A 7358-nucleotide genomic window follows, 5' to 3' on the forward strand; every position below is an offset into this window, starting at 1 on the left:
GCAGCCGTCCCGCATACCTCCACATGAACAACTGTTCGCTCTCTTTCAATCCCACAATCTCCCTCACAAAAAGAGGACAAGGGACCTACGTACTATACTGATGCATTGTCTATAATAGAGGTAGCTAAATAGCCAAGTAATGATCATAAAAGAGTACCTCCTACACTACAAAAGTAATGCTAGAAAGCCTATCTAAAACTATGGGAATGATAATTTACATTACGTAGTTCTTCTGCGAGGAACAATCTAGTGTAACAGTTAAATTCTAGCATTTTCGCTTGCATACCCGCCAATGCTAAAATGCTTAACTTTATTTTTGTTATTGCATTAGGTGAGGAGAATATCGGTTTATTTCCGAAGGGACTACATCTATATAATTCACGTTTATCCACTGTTCTCTACTTTTGCCACTATTACATTTATTTTTATTTTATTTTATTTTTGGATTTTATTATCTATATTAGTTAAAGATCCCTCTCAATGCTACGCCTCATGGCATGTAGCCTGTGCAGCAGCGACAGACATGGCAAGAGACTATGCCCTCAGAATGTAAGGAATGTGGTAAGGCCTTCTTATCTTTTTGTTTTTATGTTTTTGGAATATTTAAACATTAATAATATTTTCCAACTGATAAAGACAGAACGATTTTTCCCAATCGCCTCGCTCCCCCTTCCATTCCACGTCTGTATGTGGGTGCAGTCGTCCAGGCCATGTGCGCAGCTCATACCCAAATAATGAAGAATGAGTGGTTTCGGTATTTAACAATCGTAGAAAACTTTTTTTTTATTTTATTTTATTTTATTTTTTTTGACATGGTAGTGGTTGGTGCATGCTGAGCTTAAGCTTATATACCTTCTATAACTTGAATAACGCTGCCAGCAACGATGTGCAGAATGTTGGGTCAATTCGAAGGCAAAGGTTCCTATTTTATATTCATTAGATTTTGTCATTCTTTTTTTAACCCTCCATCATTATTACTTACCTGCAGGGCGAGCACCGTCAACCAGCTCCTACAGTGTATAAATGCAGTATCTGCAGTTGCCTAGGAGTAGATGTAGACCATGCTCAAGCAATAAAGGGTGAGTTTGATTTGCAACGGGTTTGATTTTTTCTTCTCAGCAATAGACTATTAATCCTTAGTTTTTTTCCTGTTTACTGCTTGCTTTAATAGCGTTGTTAGTAACTCAGTGCAAAAATGGCGCTAGGCCTGTGTGCACACGAAGTATTGTTTTGAAGATGGTGGAGATGAAAATGAAAGACCCGTGCAAAGACAAGGGTGTGCTACTTTTTGTTCGGTTTTTTATTGGCTTATTATACTGTATTATACATTGCGTGTACTTAATCTTACACAATTACCATTTACCACTTACCATTGACCTTCAGAATACACGAGCGTAAAGGTGATCCTTCTGTTGAGGATGCTTCCTTCTACCGAAGATAATTCCTTTGCCGAAGACAACTTTCTACCACCCGCTAGAAAAAGGTTTCAGCAAGATTTCGTTTCGGGTTCCAATATATGCAATATAGGTACCGCTTAGAACCGATGTCAGTTGCCATTATTGCGGTGCCTTCATGTTTATTGAAGAATGTGTGTGCAACGCAGTAGTAAAAGCCGGCCAGAATTTCTTTATGCTGTGGGAGAGGTCAAGTGGATATTCCTCCACTTAGCCTTGGGTTTAACTTCTTGATGGGCAGAGCGCAAGGTAAGTTATTCCGTTAACACATATAAGCATATAACTGCGCTCTTTTGTTCACGTCCATGGAAGTGAACCTTGATAAAGACTTGCGAACAACCTATATGGAGTGTACACGCTTCGTATCATTGGAAGGTTGGTACTCTGATTGATCCTATGACGCCAAACTGAAGGCGCTGCCTCTCTGTTCCTGCAGGCTCACGCTCACATTCATGACCCTGCTCAGCAAGCAAGACTCCGTAATAACCATTTCGGGGATTCCTTGATGAAGGCCTGTTGCAGTTAACCACAGCAGCTCCTTGAACTACACTACCCGATAGCCCATACGCTCAAAGACGTCAGAGAATGTGCGCACGAGGATATCATGCGGCTGAAGGTCGTCATCCGTGCTGGGCCTCAGCATGAGGGGAGAGGGCAAAGGCGAATGCCAGTACAGGCCCTCTCATCAACTGGAATCGTGCTATTGATGGCTGGCGCCAGTAGTAAGGTTTCTCAGCAAGGCATCATAATTGAAAGCAGAGCCAGTGGTTTGAAAAAAACCAGTGAGGTTCATCCAGCTCACGAGAGTCTCCATAATAAACCTCTTGCATCCAAAAGGCGAGGACTGGAACATATAAAAATATAAAAAATGGCCTAGGCCAGGTCAAACCTCTGGCAGGGCCTCATGGTGACAGCTATGACGGTAGCGAAAACGGCCAGCTAGAGGTGGATGTAGGTGAGGGCGATGGCCGAGCTAGGAAAAGTCGAGAATACGCCAAGCTGGAGGAGTTTTACACGTACAGGCTGCAGATTCGTCCTTTGAGCTCAACAGACCAGCGATTTTTCATCAGGATGAATACATGCTTGACTTATTAGTATCGCTACCGATCAATACAGTAGGCTTGAGGTGGATCAGCTTCAATTCATCAGCGAGAACCAATCTAAGCTGAAGACGGATCCATATATCGGTGTTGTGGGTGCAATTGAACTTAATCTCAGACCTGGGCTTATACATACGGGACATTGTCTACAAGGATGCTTTGTAAATAAGCATCCTCTCATTTACTACCGTATCTTCCAAATATTCTGCCTTATTTTGTGTTTTATTTTTTGTTTATTTTACTACTGTACATGTATATAGTCTTAACTGATTTTGCTTTATTGTATTTTATCGCGCGATTCGTAAAAAAGACCCAATCAATAAAAAAGTTATGCAAAGATACAATTGGTTGTATTTGACTACGATTTTTATTTTCACTTTATTTTGCCCTCATGAAATTTCTAACGAGGCAAGGCAAGAGCCGGCCGCGGCGAAGCCACGGTCTCCGGCTCGTTATAATTATTATGGAAGCAGTTTGATGTACTATTCTCAAATTATTATTTTATACCGCTTTAGTTCTGCCCTCAAGTCTACCTCGCTGTAATTCTGCGTTTAAGTCTACCCCCATGACATATTGCTTGATACTTGATAGTTCTTTTGTCGGTTTAGGATCCACCCGACCAGCCCCAATCTTGAATTTTTGTTTCTTATATTCCTCAGCCTTAGCTTTTGGAACAACAAAAATAAATACAACGTCCTTCTCTGAGCGAATCCACTTTTTTTCTTGAAGCTTTTTAAGAAGTTCTTTGCAAGATTCACTCTTGATACCATGCTTTACATTTGCCGTAATCTGGAGTAGATAATTCGGCGCTATTAGCATATCAACGCAGGCAAAAGTCTTGCTTTTTGGGATCCATAGTTCTCCTTTCATCGATTCCTTGTAAACATCAAAAGCTTCGAAGAATTTAACCGTCGGCTTGGCATCGATGGTGATGGTGATATCTTGCTTTTTCTCTACATCTAGACTCTTGGCCACGAAGGTACAGTCGCCTCTCCGTAGTATGCGACGTATACATATCTCGAGCATAGCTCCTAGATCTACTCCAACTTTGCCATTGACTAATCGATCCAATATCATATCAAAAGTATTGTCGTCCGCTGCTTCGTACACCTTTTCGAGAATGTGATTAGAGGCCCACTCTAACACAAATTGCTGGTGATCTCCTATTGGACGACGATGAAGAAGTCGGCTGCTATATTGTAGTGAATCTTTGGCCTGTTCAAAATATTGTAACAGCTTCAATGGATCCTTGAGGTTGTCGAGGGCTTCTTCTACGCGACTGTATGCTACCCTCCTAGCTCCATCAAGATCTTTTTTATTAAAGTGCAGTCGGCTCGCTGGTTTCTCGAGAACATACCTTGGCACACCACCTATCTTCTCATAGAGTTCCACCATAAATTCTTCGCTGACGATGTTAAAGGTCCGAACCATTTTTCTACACTGTCTTAACTCATCCAGCTCCCATGGTGCCATGTAATAAATCCATACCACCCTCTTTACAATTTCTTGATACATGTTGGACTCGGAAAATAACGTCTTTGGTGATACTGAGAAGATAGTTCGAGCCTTCCTAAGCTCCGGCTTTGGTGAGCTGTCGACTAGGAACCAAGTGTTAGGTAGGTCTAGGAAGGCGGCGAAATCCTTTATATCTCCATTTTGAACAGTAGATGACCCACCAAAAGCGTAGCACATTGAATCCTCTTTTTGCTGGATGATGACAATAGGTGGATCATCCTCGGTACTGGTTGCAAGTAGTCGGATGGCAAAATATATGAGAAAGGATGACTTCCCTATACCAGCCGTCCCTGTAACAACAATACGGTTTCGTGCATCGTCCTCAGCGTTGCAAAACTGTTTGGTGATTAAATCGTAGAGATCCTTGAATTCCTTTCTTACATATAGATCTTGCGCATCGATCACCGGAAGATCCATCCCTGGTAGACTGGATATCACATAATCTGCTAATATTTTGGAACCCTTGATACCACCAGAATTTCGGAGCTCGCGAGCCACGCTAATAATGCTGTAGTAAATACTATCTACTGATAACCTCTCCCCCATGTACGAAAGCAGCTTGACCCTCTCTTTCGAGCTTAGACGCGAGATGGCAGGGCTACCATTCACTATCCCTTTCGTTACAAGCCCCGCTTCTGTAATCGCATCCATAAGAGCATCTCTACTTATACTTGGACGAGCTTTTTTAGAGGGTGACTCTGATAAAAGAGATAGAGTGATCAAAGTCAATATTTTTGATTTATTGCACATCACTCTAAAATGATCAATAACCAGATTCTCGGCCAAAAGCACTCACCAGAATCTCCATCTTGTTTTCTTTTCTGAGCTAAGTATCAAAAGCGAATAATGAGAAAGAATGTTGAGTTATCAAGACACAAACCAAATGGTGATATCATGCACATGGCCGTTTAAGATATAAACCAAGCTTCATCAGCTGGAAATATCAACAATCAGTCCATCAAGAGCCAAAGATATACCTCGCTGCGGTGGCTTGACAAAAACATGGATCGTTTTCCTTGGAAGTTCAGAATTAAATATCTCCCAAAGCTCCATTGACGCGATTGTGAGAGCCTCTTTTGACTCGATTTCTGACTCAAAGATAGCCTCGCCTTTGTCAGGGATGGAGACCTTGTAGAGGGTGAGCTGGTAAGCGTCGATGTCCTTAAATGCATTGGTATTCTTTGCTTTGATGGCTTGCTTGAGTTCGCCGACTGAACGATCAGAAGGAATATTTACAGGAAAACATGAAGCTTCTCCATCAACAATACAAAAAATCTTTAGCTCGGTTGGCTCGAGGATTTTAGGGTCATTGGTGCTTGAAGACTCTTCCTTCGCTTCCCCTTTTCTTTCTTTCTTTTCATACGGTTCAGTTCGAGGTGATGGGCATCGTGATGGTGTTCTGCTGCTTCCCATTGTGTTTTCAAACCTGTTTAAAAACAAGGGCGTAAATAGGCGGAGGACAGAAAATAGGGAAAGGTTGATAAAAATGCTAAAGGATGATAATTCAGTAGCAGGATGGTTCAAAATTGTCTAGAGATGAAGTTGAGGGAGGAAAAGAAAAAAAGAAAAAAAAAAAAAGGAAAGGAAAGGAAAGGAAAGGAAAGGAAAGGCAATGAATGAAGGCTTGGAATAAATAAAAGAGCAAAATTGATGGGAGCAAAATTGGGGTGAAATAAGAAAAAAGTGAAAAGAGGATAAAGGAAGAAAAGGAAGAGGAGAGTGCAAAAATGAAGTGAAGCAAGTTAAAGAAAGGAGCGACAATTGATAAATTTGTTCCTTTATTTCAAGGTTGGGCTATGCTGTGTGTGTGTGTGAGAAAATTTTTTTTCTTGTTCCACAAGACGCCATGCGATTAAAGATTAAATTGGCCCCAAGTGTGACGTAACATCCTACATATTGGAACGAAAGGGTGTCTGCACGTGCCGAAATGTGACTGCCATGAAGGCAAAGTGACTGCTACAGAGAGTGGCTTTGGCCCCAATATGGCTCCCTGGGTGGAAATAAAGAGGTATCTTATTTGTAAATGAAAAGAGAAAATAAAGGGTAGTGCTCTCTTCATTGCAAATGTCGACACCAAAAAATTTTTGCTCAAAAAAATTTGACCTCTACTCTGAGTACGGTATACCATTCACACAATGTCAACAATATACGATGCGAGAGTATATACATATTATGGGCCTGAACTCTTAGCGTACTTTACCACTCTACACCTTCTTCTATCACATTCCTTGCTTTCACACACTTTACCTTCACATATCTTTCACTCTTCATTTGAAAAAAAAAAAAAAAGATATGTTCCATACATTCATCTGTCAGACCTTCGCCACCTGCCAAATGGGTCATCAAAGCATGGCAAGTCCGGTGAGACGGAGGTTTGAAGAGAGCTTACAAGGAGGAGAACAGGTGAAGGAATATGACTGGGCTTATAGGCCAATCGGCTCTGCCCTGCTTGCATTGCTTGAATAGGAGATGGAAAAAGGGGAAGAAAGGAAAAATGAGGTAGAAAGGTTTAAGACTGCAGCCGAACTTCGATGTAGTGCTTGCTTGACGTAGGTTGCTCTTGCAGCAAGGATGTGTTTGTCCTATTCTAAGGATAGCCAGGCTCAAGTCCTTGGTCTAACGGCACTCACTCCACCGAGTTGATCTCCAGCAGCCGTCCCGCATACCTCCACATGAACAACTGTTCGCTCTCTTTCAATCCCACAATCTCCCTCACAAAAAGAGGACAAGGGACCTACGTACCATACTGATGCATTGTCTATAATAGAGGTAGCTAAATAGCCAAGTAATGATCATAAAAGAGTACCTCCTACACTACAAAAGTAATGCTAGAAGCCTATCTAAAACTATGGGAATGATAATTTACATTACGTAGTTCTTCTGCGAGGAACAATCTAGTGTAACAGTTAAATTCTAGCATTTTCGCTTGCATACCCGCCAATGCTAAAATGCTTAACTTTATTTTTGTTATTGCATTAGGTGAGGAGAATATCGGTTTATTTCCGAAGGGACTACATCTATATAATTCACGTTTATCCACTGTTCTCTACTTTTGCCACTATTACATTTATTTTTATTTTATTTTATTTTTGGATTTTATTATCTATATTAGTTAAAGATCCCTCTCAATGCTACGCCTCATGGCATGTAGCCTGTGCAGCAGCGACAGACATGGCAAGAGACTATGCCCTCAGAATGTAAGGAATGTGGTAAGGCCTTCTTATCTTTTTGTTTTTATGTTTTTGGAATATATAACATTAATAATATTTTCCCAACTGATAAAGACAGA

This window comes from Lobosporangium transversale, assembly GCF_002105155.1.
Source record: "Lobosporangium transversale strain NRRL 3116 chromosome Unknown BCR41scaffold_79, whole genome shotgun sequence".
Lineage (NCBI taxonomy): Eukaryota > Fungi > Mortierellomycota > Mortierellomycetes > Mortierellales > Mortierellaceae > Lobosporangium > Lobosporangium transversale.